Source organism: Mastigoproctus giganteus, chromosome 14 (assembly GCF_048544385.1).
Source record: "Mastigoproctus giganteus isolate SK-2022 chromosome 14, ASM4854438v1, whole genome shotgun sequence".
Classification (NCBI taxonomy): domain Eukaryota; kingdom Metazoa; phylum Arthropoda; class Arachnida; order Uropygi; family Thelyphonidae; genus Mastigoproctus; species Mastigoproctus giganteus.
The window spans coordinates 67,103,706-67,123,269 of record NC_143588.1 but is presented as its reverse complement, the minus strand read 5'-3'; the positions used below and the strand labels follow the sequence as shown (position 1 = coordinate 67,123,269).

General features: G+C 37.0%; 1 protein-coding gene across 8 annotated transcripts in view; it reads right to left on the bottom strand.

The window, feature by feature from the left end:
• The window catches only part of LOC150075190 (protein NCBP2AS2 homolog), an 87,393-nt gene that overhangs the window by 63,435 nt on the left and 4,394 nt on the right, over positions 1 to 19,564 (bottom strand). For 2 of the 8 annotated variants that reach the window (XM_090388744.1, XM_090388743.1), the window contains exon 2: positions 11,309 to 11,421. The exons of the other annotated variants lie outside the window; for them this stretch is intronic. The gene's annotated coding sequence lies outside the window, so the exon portion shown is untranslated. The remainder of the gene's footprint in view (positions 1 to 11,308; positions 11,422 to 19,564) is intronic. 8 annotated transcript variants of the gene reach the window in all.

The window sequence follows — 19,564 nt, the reverse complement described above, 5'->3', positions numbered from 1 at the left end:
CCCTCTAATAATTAGTCCAACTCGTGTTTAAATATATTTAAACTACCCACTTCCACAACAACACAGATGATACAAAGGCTGGCAGGGTTGTTGATGACACTAATGAAAGTACACTACTGCAACAGGATCTAGAAAAGTTGAGCAGATGGGCTGGGAGGTGGAAACTGAAGTTTAACATTGACAAATGTAAAGTACTGCATATGGGTAGCAGTAACTCCAGAGTAACGTATCAACTATGTAGTATTCCACTCAAGGTGGTAGAAAATGAAAAGGACCTGGAGGTAATTGTGCAGTCAGATATGAAGTTTTCTGAGCAGTGCAGACAGTCTGCAAGAGTAGCTCATGGTGTCTTGTCAATGATATATAGAAATTTTTCTAGCAGGGATAAGGTGATTATCCCCTTGTATAATGCAATGGTCAGGCCACACCTTGAGTACTATATACAGATCTGGAAACCTCATTTTAGGATGTAAAGCTGCTAGAACGAGTACAGAGAAGGGCAACAAGATTAGTGAATGGAACAATGGAGTGCTCTTATGAAGAAAGGCTTAAGTTCTGCAAATTACAGTGTCTGGAGACTAGGCACCTGCGAGGTGATCTGACTGAGGTGTATAAGGCCTTGAATGGTTTGAGAAAGCTCGATGAGGCACCTCCATAGCCAGGTGGGAAGGAGCAGCAATGCGTAGCACACGCTTCTTGATTAGACCGGGGTTTGAGCCCGTCACCACCAAATACGAAAGGTCAGGGAATGACCACCGCATATCCCGGAGAAATATGGCCTTAGTTGAAAACCAAATAACAAACAAACAAACAACAGCAAGCTCAATGCTGATAGGATTCTTCCCCTAGCCCCAGATTAATCATCTGAGAGGACATATAATTGAATTGGGGAAAGATAGTTGTAGAATAGATGTGCAGAAATTTGCCTTTAGCCAGGGGTGGTTGATTGCTGGAACAAACCTCCATCTGTTGTTATAGAAGTTGACAGTTTAAATATATCCAAGGCAAAACTAGACAAACATCTGGAGCGAATGGGAAGGTTTTTTTTTTTTCCTTCTTCTTTGGCTGAGGCTGTATAAGCTTGCTTTCTTGCATCATATGCCTCTACTAATGCTAAACACCAGATCAAATGTTAGTTTGTTCCAACAATCAAATACTGTACAGCTGAAAGCTAATTTTCACACATCTAACCTTTCAGCCATCCTTAATTTAAGTTGATGTTGCCTTACATGTATTATCTGAGAAAGACTAAAGATGCTATCAGCATTAAGTTTACTTAATCCATTTAAAGCCTTAAACACTTCAATCAAGTCTTCTCATAGGTGCCTTGTTTCCGGATACTGCAATTTACAGAAACTAAGTCTTTCTTCGTAAGAGTGCTCTTTTGTGCCGCAAACTAATACTGTTGCTTATCTCTTCACCCATTCCAACAAATCTCCATCCATCTAAAATGAAGCTTCCAGACCTGTATGCATTACTCATGAAGTAGCCTAACAAATGCCTTATACCAGGGGTGGCCAACGAGTCAATCGCAGCTTTAATTTTGGTCGATCACGATGAATTTTAAATATACAGTCATCCCTCGATTTGCGCGGTCAGGTATCCTACCAAAATTTTATATTGTGCAGAGGTTTTCGCTACCTGCGCATTATTTTTTATTATTTTTATTTTTTATTTTTAACAAAGCTTCAAAAATAGGAATGAAGAGCAGATTTTGAAAATTTATTTTTGTTTTTTTTGCATGATTGAAGATTTCATTGAAGGTGAAACACTTTTCACCATAATAATGTAAAATACCACAAAATTCCAGCTGTTGGTATTATTGCAAATGCAATAAGATTGAGTTTACTACCCGTTTATAATTAGATTGCACTAACAGAAAAGTGCAAATTGTTTTTATTGTTTTATGGTCGTGACCTCCAGAAATAGCTTTAGAGAAATATCACAAAGGCGTTCAAAACTGATTCTTATAAGGATATACGCAAACAGCAATAAACAGTGGTGTGTTTGTCCGGTTATTTTGGAAAGAACTTCCTCATTCGGGAATCCTCTTCATCAATCATCCTACGTTAGCTGTTCAGACAGAATATTTTTCCGGTTCACGCAACTTAAAGTGTTTTAGCATTAGCATTAGCATTAGCATTAGTAGAGGCATTTGATGCAAGAAAGCAAGCTTATGCAGCATCAGCCAAAAAAAAAAAAAAAAAAAAGTAACATAAATAAATAAAAATAACCACTTCCACTTCACCCCTCTGTTCGTTCGAAATACCTGTCCAGCTGAGCCTTAAACTTATTTAGGCTATCAACTTCCACGACAAGGGATGGAAGTCTGTTCCACCCACCAACCACCCGCTGGCTAAAGGCAAATTTCCGCACATCTATCCTACATCTGTCTTTCCTCAATTTGAATTTATGCCCTCTCAGGTGATTTTTCTGAGCTAGAGGAAGAATCCCATCAGCATTGAGCATGCTCAAACCATTCAAGGCTTTGTACACCTCTATCAGATCACCCCGCTGGTGCCTAGTTTCCAGACACTGTAATTTGCAAAACTTAAGCCTTTCTTCGTAAGAGAACCCCTTTGTCCCATTCACCAATCTAGTTGCCCTTCTCTGTACTCGTTCCAGCAGCTCTACATCCTTCCTGAAATGAGGCCTCCAGGCCTGTATACAGTACTCTAGGTGTGGCCTGACCATTGCCTTATACAAGGGAATAATCACCTCCTTATCCCTGCTAGAAAAATTCCTATATATCATTGACAATACACCATGAGCTACTCTTGCAGCTCGTCTGCACTGCTCAGAGAACTTCATATCTGCCTGCACCACCACCCCCAGGTCCCTTTCATTCTCTACCACTGTCAGTGTAGTACCACAGAGTTGATACGTTGCTCTGGGGTTGCTGTTTCCCATATGTAGTACTTTACATTTGTCAATGTTAAACTTCATTTGCCACCTCGAAGCCCATCTGCTCAACCTTTCCAAATCCTGTTGCAGCAGCATAGTGTCAGTAGTGTCCTTGACAACCCTGCCAACCTTCGTATCGTCTGCAAACTTGGACATTAAGCCTGATATACCATCATCAATATCATTTATAAATACAGAAAACAATAAAGGCCCCAATACTGAACCCTGAGGGACTCCACTAATAACATTAGTCCACGATGAGCAGTGTCCACTGATTACCACTCTCTGTCTTCTCCCCCTCAACCACCCCTTTATCCATAGCAGCAACTTGCCTCCAATGCCACACTGCTCCAATTTGTGCAGCAGTCTTCCATGTGCAACAGTATCAAAAGCCTTTCTAAGATCCAAGTATATAATATCAAAGTTATTCCCTGCATCCAGTTCTTTTGTGACTGCATCATAGTATCCAATCAAATTGGTCAGGCAAGACTTCCCCTTAACAAAACCATGCTGTGTCCTAGCTATAACTGAAGTCTTGTCTAGATGATCCTGCAGTGCTTCTTTCACCAGTGCCTCCATTAATTTTCCGGGAACAGAAGTTAAACTCACAGGTCTATAATTACTTGTGTCAGCCTTTGATCCCCCTTTGTGAATTGGGGTCACATTTGCACATCTCCAGTCAATGGGTACCTCCCCTGAGTCCAAGGAAGCTCTCATAATTATGGCTAAGGGTTTGCTTACCTCCTTTGCTGCCTCCTTTAATATAACTGGATAGATCCCATCCACCCCAGGTGCCTTTCTTGTGTTTATCTTCAACAATTTCTCCTCCACTTTGCTCTCAGTTATTACAAGATTCTCTAGCTTACTGCTAGAGTTGAATACACCTCTGGCATTCCCCTCGCTGAATAACTCCTCATGTGTGAATGTCGATGCAAAATATTCATTTAGTTTGTTAGCTACCCGAGCAGGGTCATCAACAGTTGACCCATCGATCTCAAGTGGACCAATCTGATTCATCCCCTTCCTTCTAGAGTTTACATAAGTAAAGAACTCTTTGCTGTTTTTCTTCGCATCCCTTGCCAAGGATCTCTCGTAATCTGCCTTCGCCTGCCTAACCTCCTTTGTAACTTGGTTACAGATCAACTTGTATCTATCATAGGCGTCCGTGTCACGTGTTAATTTGTATGTATCCCATGCATTTTTCTTCTCTGCCATATGCCTCATTAGTTCATCTGACAACCATTTAGGCCTAAACCTTGAACAATATTTCTTAGTTGGTATGTAAAGCCTAGTAGCTTCCACGATAAGTTCTTTGAATGCTTCCCATTTTGAATTTGCTGTTGGCAATATCATCAGTTGATCCCACTGTATAGAATTTAAATACTGTCTCAGTCCATTGTAGTCGCCTTTACGAAAGCAATACCCCTTCCCTTTACCCCTAATGGTAGTTACCTCTTTGAGTAACTCCCACTTCAGCACACTGTGATCACTGCCACCAAGTGGTTCATTTATCTGCAGATTCTTAATGCATGAAGAATCACTACTGATAATCAAATCAAGAGTATTACTCCCTCTAGTTGCCTCCCGAACATGCTGATGTAGAAAACAATCATCCAATAAATCCACAAAAGCCTTGCTACTGTGTGAGTGACCAGCCCCCAAATTCCAGTCAATATCTGGGAAATTAAAATCCCCCATTATAAGACTCTCTGATTTACTGGCCCACTCTATTTCTCCGAACAGTTTCTTATTATACTCATCAGAGTCATTAGGCCTATAGCACACTCCTACTCTCAATTTTGATCTCCCAATGCTTATGTCACACCAAACTGACTCGACACTGCACTGTCCAGCGATGTCGACTGGCTTCACTTCCTTGGATTTTATGTGTTTTTTAACTAATAGCATAACCCCTCCTCCCTTCCTATCCTGTCTATCCTTTCTGTAGACATTGTACTCCCCAAATTCCAGTTCTGCATTTCTTATATCTGTGTGACACCACGTCTCTGAAATCCCCACAATATCTGCCTTTGATGTTTTGAGCAATACCTCAAATTCATCAAATTTATTTACTAAACTCCTAGCATTGGTGTACACACAAGTATACATGCACCTGTTCTTTTTCTTAGCTACCCTAACACAACCCATGTGTTTACTTGTACCCCAATGATTCCCAGCAGTCTCTGAAATATCCTGCATCTTATTTTCCAGGCTGCGGCTCATTCCAATAGAATTTTAATTGGTAAGCATTGTTTGTGCTGATTTAATAACTGGACAGTACTTATATGTTAATTTTATACCTTTGATTTAAAATGAATACTACGAAAAAGAGTAAAACATATCCTATTTTTGTAATGGTGAAAGAAAAATGTTGCTGTTTGATTTGCAATGCTTCCGTGGCTATACCTGAAAAAGGAAATTTAGAAAGGCACTTCAACACACTCCATGGTAAATAAATACCAATCGGATTTTCCACCGAATAGTGACCTTAGAAAAAATAAATTAGAAGAACTTAAATCTAGATTATTCGTGCAACAAAATTTCTTCATGACACCTAATTTACAATCTAAAGCAGTAACTGTAGCATCATTTAAAGTGAGTCATCTTGCAAAAAAATGCAAATCATTTTCTGATAGTCAATCAAAGACACATTTTTAGAAATAACAGATTCTCTTTTTGAAAATTTTAAGAACAAAAATGAAATTAAAAGTGCCCGTCAAGATTTGCAATTATCTCAAAATACTGTGATGCGACGCATCAAAAAAATGAGTAAAAATGTGAGCGAACAATTGTGTGCTGATATTGCTAATTGTGTGTCCTTTTCTTTACAACTGGATGAATCTACAGATGTCAGTTATACAGCTCAATTGCTCATTTTTGTTGGTATGTTTTTGGAACTATGGAACTAAATGCAATGATGCAACTAAAAGCAACTAAATGCAACTAAAAGCAATGATGGGACAGCTTAACGGATTCATCACATTGTGCCAAAAGAAAGGATGATGAATTCCAAGATTTTTTGAGTTAACACTGTATCATCCACCAACAAATGTTGGCCAGCAAAAGATTAAATACTAAAAGTGTTATGGACATAGCTTTTGAAATCGTGAATTCCATCAGAGGACAATCTCTTTAAAGGAGACTTTTCAAAATACAACTCAATGAAAAAGAACCAGATCTGATATTACACACAGATGTGAGGTGGCTGAGTTGGAGTAAGTTTCTACAGAGATTTTGAAATTTGCTGAATGAAATTAAAAAATTTATTGATCAAACGGGAGATGATTATCAGCAGCTATAAGATACGGTGTGGTTGTGTAATCTATCTTTTTTGGCAGATTTTACCAGTAAATTAAGTGATCTGAATTTGGAATTATAAGTAAAAAATAAAAATGTGGGTGACAACACAATTAGTAGTATTTCTGTAAATAAATGTCAATTTTTGGCAATGGCTAAGGATCTCAAATAAAAAAAAATTCAATCATTTGCAAAAATATCCTGTTTTTGAATTTAACAGTGAGAAATATGTTTCTGAAATTGAGAATGTTGTGGACGATTTTGAAACCAGAATCAGTGATTTTAAAACAATTGAAGACATTGTTCAATATATTTCTTATCCATTTAATGTCCACTTAGATACAAAACAAATTGCAGAAAAAATTAAATTATTATATTGCAGAACGATATCTTCCTAAAAGCCAGATCATCAGAAGAAGACTTTTGGAAATATGTTTGCCGAGAAAAGCAACCAAATGTAAAAAAATGCAGTGAACTTTTAAATTCTTGTTTTGGTTCCACATATCTGTGTGAATCGGCCTTTTCGTATTTGAAACAAACAAAGAATCGCTGTGCTCTTACAGACTTGCATACAGAAGATTCTTTACTGTTGGCCTTATCACAGTATATCCCCAATTTTGAAAGCTAAGCAGATGACATGAAGACACAAACTTTGCATAAATTAAAATTTTAAATATGTATGAATTTAAAATAAGAATTCTGAATTGTATTGAATTTTAAAATTTATAAATAATATTTTTCAATGTGTGTTGATTAACTTTTTTAACCTTGTGCAATGAAATTTTTGAGATGGTAGATCGCGACACATTTTGAAGGAAAAATGTAGATTGCATCACAAATTAAGTTGGCCACCTCTGCCTTATACAATGCAACAGTCACCCTCTTCGTCACTGTTGGCAAAATTTCTGTATATCATTGACAAAACTCCACTAGCTGTCCTAGTAGCCTGTCTGCACTGCTCAGAAAACTTCATGCCAGACTGTAGATCTCTTATGTTCTCCACTACCTTGAGAGTAGTACCATCAAATTGGTATGTTATTCTGCATTACTCCTGCCCATATGCAGTACCTTACACTTGTCAATGTCAAATTTCAACTGCCGCTTCTCAGCCCACATGCCCAATTTTTCTAGGTCTTGTTGCAATAATATGTCTTAATTCTTGTCATTAACTGCAATGCCAGCCTTTTTATCATCTGAAAACTTAGACAATAAGCTTGATATACCTACATCAATATCATCAATAAATACTGAAAACAGTAAGAGGTCCAGCACTGAACCATGAGAGACTCTACTAATAACATTAGTCCGGGAAGAGCAGTATTCATTTATAACCACCTTCGGTCTTCTAGCACTCATCCATCCCTTTATGCACAGCAGTAACTTGCTCCTAATACCCCACTGCTCCACAACTTTTTTTACCTGTCTTTCATGGGAAACAGTGTTAAAAGCTTTATTGAAATCAAAGTATATGATGGCAAAATTAATTTTTGCATCCAGTTCCTTTATTGATGTGTCATAATAGCTAATCAGGTTGGTCAGACAAGATCTTCTCTTAACAAATCCATGCTGTGGTTTCTGTCTAACAAATCCATGCTGTGGAGACATCTCCATTCCTGTCAAGATGATCCTGCAATACCTCTTTAACCACTGACTCCATTATTTTCCCAGGGACAGAGGTCAAGTTTACAGATCTATAATTACTCACTTTGAACTTTGATCTCTCTTTATGAACTAGAGAGTCATTTGCACATCTCCAATCTATAAATATATCTCCTCAAATACAATATAATCTCAAAATTATGGCCAAAGGCCTGCTTATCTCTTTTATTGCTTCTTTTAATATAATTGGATACATCCCATCAGCATCAGGTGCCTTGTTTACTTTTAGTTTCAACAATTTCTTTTCCACTTTCTTCTCAGTTATAACAAAGTCATTTAACTCCCAGTTTTAATTTGCTTTACTTCTGCTATTCTTATTCCTAAAAACCTTTTTCATGTGGGAATGTAAATGAAAAATATTTATTTAGTTTTTCAGCAACCTGAACATTTATACCATTCATATCTAGTGGGCCAATGTGATTAATCCTTTCCTTCTAATGTTAACACTAGAGTTGCCGGTCATTTTGACAACTATGCATAAAATAGACTTTTAAGTTGTGTTTTCAACATTTTATTATATCTTTTATAGTATAAGGATACAACAGCATTGTGCTTATGGTAATACACATAAAAATAATATTTCTTATAGGAAAAACCTGAACACAAAACTTTGTCTAGGAAATAAACTGAAGTATAAAAATTAATTTTTCACAATTTAAACGAATGAGGTTTTTTTTTTTAACGGTTCCTTTAAACTTTCTGCATATATACACTGAGTGATCACTGAATTATGACCACTTACCTAATACTTCGTAGGTCCTCCTTTTGCCTCCAATACAGCAGCTATCCGACGGGGCATTGATTCAACAAGATGTCGGAAGCATTTGGGAGGTATGGCCAACCAAGCTGTGTGTAATGTGGCTAGCAATGCAGATATGGAGGTGATTGGTGTATCCAAACGCCTATATGCCTTTCCATAATGTCCCACAAGTGCGCTATGGGATTGATATCGGGGGAGTTTGGAGGCCAGTCGGTACGCTGGAAGTCAGAACTGTGTTCCTCAAACCATTCCTGCACATCAAGTGCCTGATGGCTCGCTGCATTGTCATTGTGGAAGGCACCATCGGCATTCGGGAAAAAGTGTAACATAGCAGGGTGTACACAGTCAGCAAGCAGTTGTTTCACATGGACCAGGGTTCCAAGTTCCTGCCAGTGAAACATGCCCCACACCATACAACCACCTCCACCGGCCTGCACTTTTGATACCATGCATGATGGATCAAGAGCCTCACGTTGTTGATGCCAAATCCGTACACAACCATCCACAGTGTGGAATAAATAATGTGACTCATCCGACCAGCACACCTTCTTCCAGTCTTCTAACGTCCAACTTGTATGCTCTTTGCACCAGGCGAGTCTTTTACGCCGATGAATCTTGGTTAGGAGAGGAAGCCGTAGGAGTTGTCTGCTGGTATAGCCTATACGTGCGAGCGTGCGATGCATGGTCATGCCAGATATTGTTCTGACTTGGCCCATGTTGTATTGGGTAGTCAACTCTTCAACAGTGCTGCACCTGTTCAAGTCGTTGGACCCAGCACTCACCTCTAACATCAACCTTTCGCTGATCTTTGCAGTTTTGCTGTCGGGTCGTTGTTTGACAATTTTGACGCCAGTCCTGGTACACTTTAACAACAGCAGCTCTTGAACACCCCACCAGTTCAGCCGTTTGAGAAATCAAGGCACCAGCTCGTCGAGCTCCCACAATCTGTCCTTCATCAAAGTCCAATAAATCCTTCCTTTTACCCATCAGGCTCAGAATTTTACTACCTACTGAACCACTGACACCTTATCTATGCTACGTAGGTCGACTAACTGCACACTCTCGTACCTTACTTGGTCAACGGGTTGCATTCAGTTTTCATAGGGGTGCTCATAATTGAGTGATCACTCAGTGTACACATCTGTAGTTTTATTTGCCTTGCATTGCCTAATTTGATATTGATGCCTTTTGAGAGTTTTGACATGGCCGCTATTGTTACTGGTTTGAGCTGCTGCTTTCTTGCTTTCTGTGAATCTATATATTCTTTTCTGAGTTCTTAAGCTAAATTCAATATAAAATCTCTTCTCTTCATAACTTTCCCTGTCACTTCTTTATAAATAATCCAAGCACTGATTATTGCAAGATATAATTTATTATAAAAGATGTGAACTAGCTATCTACACGAACCTGCTTTGCTTGAATATCTTTTAGCCATTTGGTCTAAAATATCAACCCTGTACTTTGTTTCGTTGTAATTCTGCCTTCTTTTTTATGGATGTTGGAACTTTTTTTCAGCTTGATTCACAATAGTATTTTTCCCACTATAGTAGTATTTTTTTGGACTAATTTCTTTGCCAATTCAAAACTGTTAAAGAAGCTATCAGTGGTTACATTTCTACCTCAATTCAAAAATGGTTCCATTAGTTTTAGGATAACATATTCAGAAAGCGGTTGACTAGCTGTGCATACATTGCCTTTCCTCAAATAATGAAAGCCATTCAAGTAGATATTTTGAAGTTGTGTCAGTTGCCAACCAAAACTTTAATACCAAATTTGTGTAGTGTTTTGGCCATATACTGGGTGAATTGGCATCTAGTTTTAGTTGGAAATAGCTGCTCGTCTATTGCTGTTTGTTTGTTTGTTTGTTATTTGGAGCATTAGCAACTAAGGCCATATTGCTCCGTGGATATGAGGTGGTCATTCCCTGACCTTTCCGCATCCTCCGCATTTGGTGGGCATGGGCTCAAACCCCGGTCTAATCAAGAAGCGTGTGCTATGCACTGCTGCTTCTGCCCACCTGGCTATGGAGGAGCCCAGCGTCTATTGCAATGTTTGCTCCAGGTATATAGCACGCTTTATAGTTGGAAATAAATTTGCACCATATTTATGAAGCTAAAGCAAATTTATCATTTCCTAAATTCTCCTTCAGTGAAGAATATATGTTGAATCTTATGAACTACATAATTTCATGAAAGTTGTTACGTGACATTATATAATGGAAAAATTGAGGCCCTCATACAGTTGACCATAAACTACCCAGTTTTAAATTTCTAGCACCACATACTCTGTGAGCCAAGGGTACAGCAATAAAAGCATCAAGTTCTTGAATGGATGTAGACCAATTATTCTTCAATTGTCTTTGTACTTCGATTTCAGTGCAGTTCTGTTATGTGTGTTATCATTGAAGTGTCTACAGATAAATGAAACACTTACCACAGAATCCATCTTGCATAAGGAGTCGGCCTGAGGTTATTGTGAATAATGTTCCTCTGTAGAGCACATTGAGCTGAAGGACCACCAGATTTTATAACTTCCCATACGTGCCCAGATTTTGAAGTATGTTTGCTGCCTACTGATAAACACACATAGCTTTTATGATTATTATGCTGTGTATTATCATCTACAGTATCACTTGATGTACAAGAGCAGAATTATTATTTTCACTACTACTACTACTAGATTCCTCACCTCTCTCATTAAGAATCCACTCTCCTCTCCAGACTCATTTTCAGATAGCTTTTCTAATACCTCTAGACAATTTTGAATCTGCTCTTAGGTAAGATCATGAGATTGTCACATTTCTGTAACACAATTGAACTAGCACTGTAAAAATTATTGAAACACCTTTCCATGTATAAAGTTTCATCCGGATTAAACTAAAATGGCATGGCATGGCACAGCAATATATAGTAGTCTCCTAAACACATCGGACCTGAAGTGGCATGCAGAAATGTGCAGACACAGCACATGAGCATTTACTTGCACAAACCATACAGCGATTTGAATCACAAATATTTGTTACAAGGTAAATAAATGCAAAAACTTGACTAACTGTTTAAAAATTGCTGGTTTTATAAAAATTTTACAAACAGTCAAAATTGACTGCTTTGACAGTTTTAGGTATACAGCTAAAATTTAAAAGAAAAATGTGTGCAAAATTATTTACAATTGTCCATGCTGTCAACAAAACTGTAAAGGATTATGCAAGGTGGGTGTTTATGGTGAGTGAAGGGTACAGCATGTTGTATGGGCTAAATGGCAGGTCACTGTGACAGTTTAAATCATAATACAATATGGGGAAAGTAAGAACAATATCCCAAATGAAATGTGCTGCGCACTCAGAAGATGTATATGGTTCCACAGCAGATGACCCAAGAGACTCCTCATCACTAATCATTGTCAATGGTGAATACCGTGGTGTCAACAGCGTGCTGGTTGGACATTGGAGGACTGGAAATGAGCATGCTAGTCAGATGAGTAGTCCAAATAGCTGGTGCAACACACTGATGGATGCCTTCATGTGTGGCACAAGCAACACAAGTCCACAGACCCATCATGCAGGGTGCCCACTATCCAGTCAAGTGGCAATGGTTGCTTAATATGGGGTATATTTTGCTGGCAAGAACTAGGACCAACATTTCACTGGTAAGATCTACCAGCAGCTCTTAGGAGACCATGTGCACCCTCCCATGTTGCATTTTTTCCAGGACAAAAATGGGATCTTCCAAGATAATGCACTGTGTCATTGGCCAGCACTGTGTACAAGTTATTTGAACAACACAGTGAAGATATCACCTGTCTTGATTGGCCTCCAAATTCACCTGACCTCAACAAAATTGAACACTTGTGGTATGTTTTGGAACAGGAAGTGAAGCATTATTTACATGCAGCCATTATATATTCCAACACTGTGGAAAACCTTGCAGGCAGCATGGCTGCAGATCCGTACAGATGTCTTCAGACATCTAGTGGAGTCAGTGCCTAGGCGACACACTGATGGATGCCTTCATGTGTGACCATAATGGTGGTCATAATTTATTGTTCACTTAGTGTATATTATATGTGAGACTAAAGCAGGGGTTACTAATTAATTTTCATTACAGAAATTAAAATAATTTTATTTTTAAAAAATTAAATCAATTAATTTCAATTTTAATTTATCAAAATAAATTAAAATTGAAATAAAATAAAATAAATAAATTATCTAATAAATATTTCATAATATTTGTATTTATGTAATTACTATACATACAATGTTAAATACATATGCATATTAATGAGAAAAATACCATTTTTTAAAACCTGGAACAATTTGAAAAGCTAATTTTGCAGATGATCATTCGTTAGCTGAGATCGAAATTTGTTTTTAACATGGTTCATTTTTGAAACGGTTGATTCACACATAAATGTTGATCTGAACATTGTGCATAATTGAGTACACAATATCCTTATTTCAGGATACTTTTCACATTACACATATTTTCCCCATGTTTGCAACATGGGGAAAATATGTGTAAAGTATCCTGAAAAGTATAAAATCTTACAAACTAAGTTGAATAAAGACTTAAGTTTTTTGATATTATTTAAGGAATTTTTTTGTTACAAGTTCAAATAAAGTAACAATGATGGAGATTTCACTAGTAAGATTAATTCAGAGGTAAGATAAATTTAATGAAGGGAAAGTAATATTAATAATAGCAAGGACTAAGCTATCAACTACCAACATACTCGGGGACAAACAAGGGCTGCGGGCAAAGTAGCAGGGGGTCATTTACGAACAGGCAAAAAAAGGTTGTTCGGAGACTTTCACTGGAAAAGGAGTGGTGATTAGTCTAGTCAAGGCGTTTGCTTTAATCGGAACACTGTCAGAACAAACAGAAAGTGGGTACTTGTCCAGCAATTGGTTCCTAATTAGACGCGGCGATCACCAGATTGGGATGCGTGTTTTCTGACGCTATTGAATGCAAGGCGTTATATGATATTGAGTGTTTTAGAGGAATGGTCGGTTAACATCAAAGGGTGTATGGTCTGGGAATGGAACAGGAGGAATATTCAAAAAGAAGATTGAGACACGTGCTATAGGGCAGTCTGAAAAAAAAAATACAAATGAAACGGAACAAAGTTGGATAGTAATGATAGGATTGGATAGAGCCTCAAAAATAGGTGTGGCAGCCTGGGAGTACGATGTAGAGAGTAAGAGAACAAAAAGGGGAGATAAGGAATGAAAAATTGTACAGAGGCAGAGAGAAGAAGAAAAAAAAAAACGGATGGTTGGTGTGGAAAAGAAGATAGAGAAGTTTAAGGGGAGTGTAGGGGAGAGAAAAAGAGCATGCAGGAGTGTAGAAGAGCGTAGAGTAATGCAGTGTAGTGTAGTGTAGTGGGAAATCGAACAGTAAGAAAAATGAAAAAAAAAAAAAGTGTTGTTAGTAAGTGCCCATGACAAGTAAGTGGACGAGGAGAAAAAACAGTCAATGTTAGCTCATTGAAATGTCTAGGAGTTGAGAAGAATTGGTGAAGAGAGAGAAATAAAAAGGGATCTCAAGCCAATAAGAAAGGTAAAAATCAAGCACGGTGTTAAGAAACAAGATACCTAAAAATTTTGGAAGGCAAAGTGCAGAACCGGATGGAATCTGAAGACCGACCGACATGAGAGTAGCCATACTGGAACAGAAGAAATACATCAAGCAGGCAGAATGAATGAAGCCAAGATCTACATAGCAGCCCTACAACCCATGCCAAACTCACTGAAAATTGTAAGATACCGCTCCAGACGGTGAAGATACGAGGTACCTGATGGGAAAGATGGAAAGACATACGGCAACATCCCGCCAAGTTCAATAAGTAAGTGGCTAGATTACATTAGTACCCTCATGACACTGGTAAGGACACTGATAATGAATGAAAAGAAATTTAAGAAAGATAATGTGGGAAATATACAAAGAAGTACATAATGTAAGGATAGGTTAGTGAAGAATTAGCATTGAAAGATGTTAAACAAAAGGGAATAGATAGATATATGATAATTGTATTGTTTTAGGAGATGTATAATTAAAGAAATTTTGGAAGGGAAGAATAGGAGAGACATTAGGAATAATTATATTACTGTATGTAGGCCCTATTGTAATGTAAGGGTCCAGTAAGAGTCTAATAACCTAACATTGTTGTAGTCATAGCCAAATGGACAACACTAGTCTGAAAGATAACGTCAATTGTAGAAGTTAACTTTGATTAGAGAAAGTCTGTCAATTATATCTCTAGGCAAGAAGAAGAAGAAGAAGGTATTAAATAAATCAAAGGGTATGAGTATAGACACTCGAATTGATCTTTAGAGTAAGAATCTGATTTGTATTGAAGGAGTAACATTAACAAAATTTCCTAAAAGAGTTATTAATCATATGTAAGAAAAGGAGTAATATTAACAATTTCCCTAAACTAAGGCGCATTTAGGGCTAGAGCCTCAAGCTGCGAACAAATTTAGACTATGTATATAAAGTGCTTAGCATCATAATACACAGCCATTTCTGAATAAACAGAAAATTTTTAAGGTGGCATCGTTTTAGGTTATATCTCATATTGTGAATGCCTTCACAACGAGTTGCCATGATATTGCACTACTTCGAATAAGTAACGCTTCACCTAAGGAGAAGACTAGTATTACTTATTCTCAGATAGGTACCACCACCCAGACAGCACTGTTTCAGGGCTATTTGGCCCTTCGTCAGTGAGTGGGTAGGTACCCAGGTGATGCAATGATGGCAAAAACAGTTATGAAGTATAACTCCACAATATGAGAGATGCCTGATGGTGTATGATGTATTTAGACTAAGGCGCATTTAGGGCTAGAGCCTCAAGCTGCGAACAAATTTAGACTATGTATATAAAGTGCTTGAGGCTCTAGCCCTAAATGCGCCTTAGTCTAAATACATCATACACCATCAGGCATCTCTCATATTGTGGAGTTATACTTCATAACTGTTTTTGCCATCATTGCATCACCTGGGTACCTACCCACTCACTGACGAAGGGCCAAATAGCCCTGAAACAGTGCTGTCTGGGTGGTGGTACCTATCTGAGAATAAGTAACACTAGTCTTCTCCTTAGGTGAAGCGTTACTTATTCGAAGTAGTGCAATATCATGGCAACTCGTTGTGAAGGCATTCACAATATGAGATATAACCTAAAACGATGCCACCTTAAAAATTTTCTGTTTATTCAGAAATGGCTGTGTATTATGATGCTAAGCACTTTATATACATAGTCTAAATTTGTTCGCAGCTTGAGGCTCTAGCCCTAAATGCGCCTTAGTCTAAATACATCATACACCATCAGGCATCTCTCATATTGTGGAGTTATACTTCATAACTGTTTTGGCCATCATTGCATCACCTGGGTACCTACCCACTCACTGACGAAGGGCCAAATAGCCCTGAAACAGTGCTGTCTGGGTGGTGGTACCTATCTGAGAATAAGTAACACTAGTCTTCTCCTTAGGTGAAGCGTTACTTATTCGAAGTAGTGCAATATCATGGCAACTCGTTGTGAAGGCATTCACAATATGAGATATAACCTAAAACGATGCCACCTTAAAAATTTTCTGTTTATTCAGAAATGGCTGTGTATTATGATGCTAAGCACTTTATATACATAGTCCAATTTCCCTAAAGTGTTATTAATCATATGGTATAGAGAGAAGTAACCCTACCAATGTAAATTGATATGCCTAATAAGTTATAACAAGTATTAAGTAAATGATAATGTCAAATATTATTATGTGTTTAAAAATTGATCATTTATCCTGTTGTAAACATGTACAATAAACAATATTTTATAATATTTGGTGTGTATTGTTATTCTGAACACTCAGCCAACCTGAAGGGAATTAGTAGTAGTAGTAGTAGTAGTAGTAGTGGCACTTGATGCAAGAAAGCAAGTGTAGGAGCTTATGCAGCATCAGCCAAAAAAAAAAAAAAAAAAAAAAATCACACCATAATCTCTTTAATTATACATAATTAAAGAGATTCTCCTGAACCTGAATTCTTTTGGGAAGTCATAAGTCAGATCTGTAAGTGGGGGGATATAATAAAAAGGGGAATAATATATATAGGGGAATAAAGGAAAAGGAAAACATAAAATAAATAAAAAAATAAATTAACCCCCCACAACTCAAATCATTCATTTTCAATTTCAAAGCAAAATCTTTTTGAAAATCAGTCATTTCTAATTGCAGTGCAGTTTTATTACTTTTAAACCATTTTGCTGCCTCATTAGTTCATTTGGTTCAAGTTAAAATGGACATATGAGGAATTGTATTAATTTATTTAAAAGCTGCAAACCTTTCACTGAATTTATGTTTTAGTTTTTATAGAAAATTATTGTATTTGTTTTTATCAAAAGTTCTGTTTTAATTTTAAATCAGAGGATTATATGTCTAGTTTTTTTAAGAAATCATTGTAGAACTGACAGAAATAACCTTGTAATTTCTGGCTTAGATTGTTCAAATGTGTTAATATGTCAGTTAAGAAGTATCTTCTTGAAGAAAAATTCGATTTCTTGCTGCTAGAATGTGGAAATAGAAAAAAACGATTTTGCTTCAATCTCAATTGACCACAGCCTTCACAAAATGTCACCCTTTGCAAGCGTACATTATTGTGGAGAAGCATCATCATAATTGGCTTCAACTTCCTGAAGAAACAATTTGAATTGGTGATGATGAAATGAAGATATAGATCGAACAAAATTAATAATTTTTATAACTTTTTGCATTATGTCTTCAAAATTTTTAATTCTTAACAAATTTACATTATTCTTGCTTCAGGTGTTGACCCAGTCCTTTGTTTGAAGCTATCACTACAGGTGTACCATCTATGCATATTAATACAGTGGACTTTTATTATCCCACCATTGCATTGCCATTACCTCTGTAACCATATCTAGAATTTCTGAGAAAGGTGAAAGAACTATAATCTTTATCAAATATGATTTCAGAATTGTGTCAGTCAAAATTCCCATCCTAGAACCAAATTATCCTTATTCTGTTGACATTATCAGTGTATGTATACTTGCTGCTTGATTCTTTTCCTGAAATTTGTGCTCAATTTGTGAATTAGACAATTTCCACAATTTCAAAAAAGTAACTGCATGATCTATCTGACTTCACTGTTTTGCAATTTAAATTATTAGGCTTAAAACCACTAATTTCAATGTCTACTAGAGGTCAAAACATTCTTAATCAAATTTTCTCAAATGCTTTAAAATCAGTTACCAGTTTCAAATCTTTCTTTCACACCTGACCATGATCTGGTATAAAACGATTAACATTTAATGCCATGATGCACAATAATAGGAAGCCAGGCTATAAAAAAGATCTAAAGATCTTTAAGTCTCAAACATTTCAATCAAAATATTTGTCCTGATCTCCTTAACCACTACCTTTGGGCAGCCTCCTGTCTTGTCCAATGCATACTGCATACTTTTTCTTTTCAGCCTGCATGGCTTCCATCTTGAAAATTGCTGCTTTGAAACTTTCTTCTCCCTCCACTATATCAAAAGTGTGATGGATATCACAACTTGAATCATTATTTAAATTAAAGTGAAAGTACTCAGTAAATATTTTAAAACAATCTAACCGTGAAGACAAAAGTACTTAGGAAATTTTAAAACAATCTAACAATGAGAATATTTAACAAACCTTCTCATCATACTGGAATCAATTTAGCAAACCTAAATGAAAAGAAAACTTAAAATACTCTACCCCTTCCATTTGAATGGTAATTTTATAAACTGTTCCACTTTCCTAAATGCAAGTATGCTCAAAAAAATCAGAAGATATTTGAATAGGTCAATTTCTTCTTCAGTCCTAAAACTTTTGGAATGCTTCATCCTTCTCATCATTAAAAAGAAACTTTTTCCACTGAAAACTTAGGTGCCTCCGTAGCCAGGTGGGAAGGAGCAGCAGTGCGTACCACATGCTTCTTGATTAGACCGGGGTTCGAGCCCGTCATCACCAAATACGGAGCATGCGGAAAGGTCAGGGAATGACCACTGCATATCGAGGAGCAATATAGCCTTAGTTGCTAATGTTCCTAAAAACCAAATAACAAAAAAAAAAAAAAAAACTGAAACTTATCAAATTCACTAAGGAATTAAAGGTAGGGTCAAAACTAATTAATTCTAAATGCCCTTAACAAAACAGACAATATACAATGATACGAATTCTGCTTTTAATGCTGTCTCAATTCTGTCACTGCTAAATCTTCTGAAGCGTTTCTACTTCATCTCTGGGAACCTTTTAATTTTGTTTTTTTTGCTAATCTCCTTTTTTTTGCTAAACCAGAAATTTTAATTTCTGGTTTCCAATTATAAAACTATCCATAATTCTATATGTTCTGCTGGTGTTCCTCAAAGAGGCGCACATCTTCAACACTTTTCTTTGCCTTCCCCAAGGCTTTCTTATTATCACATGAATATGTAATTTCTTATATGCAAATGATGTTAAAATGTTTGAAACCTCACAATTTAATCATTTTTCAGGGGCCAAGAATTTATCTGCAAAACCCTACTTTCTCATACATTCAATCTTTTAGTCTGTCTCTAAATCCATAGAAAAATAAGCATCTTCAAATTTTGCTTAAAAATAACATTTTTCCAATTAAGGCATTTATCAATTCTCAGGTTATTCCACCAGGATAGGTATAGGTATGTTGAGGGTCTGACGGCTCCGGGAATTTCTCCCATCTCCACGTATGTTCTATGTATCGAGTGACAGTACCCTGTCTATGCCAGAGGTTTAAAAATAATGTATGGGTCATGTGGTATGTAGTTTATTGTGCCCATTGTTCATTCGGCCTGTTGGCCACCGGGCCCCCAGTGGGACCCGGTGTTACCATACCTAGCGACAGGGACGCCGGCCCAGTGTACCAAGAGACTAATTATACTCTGGCAGGT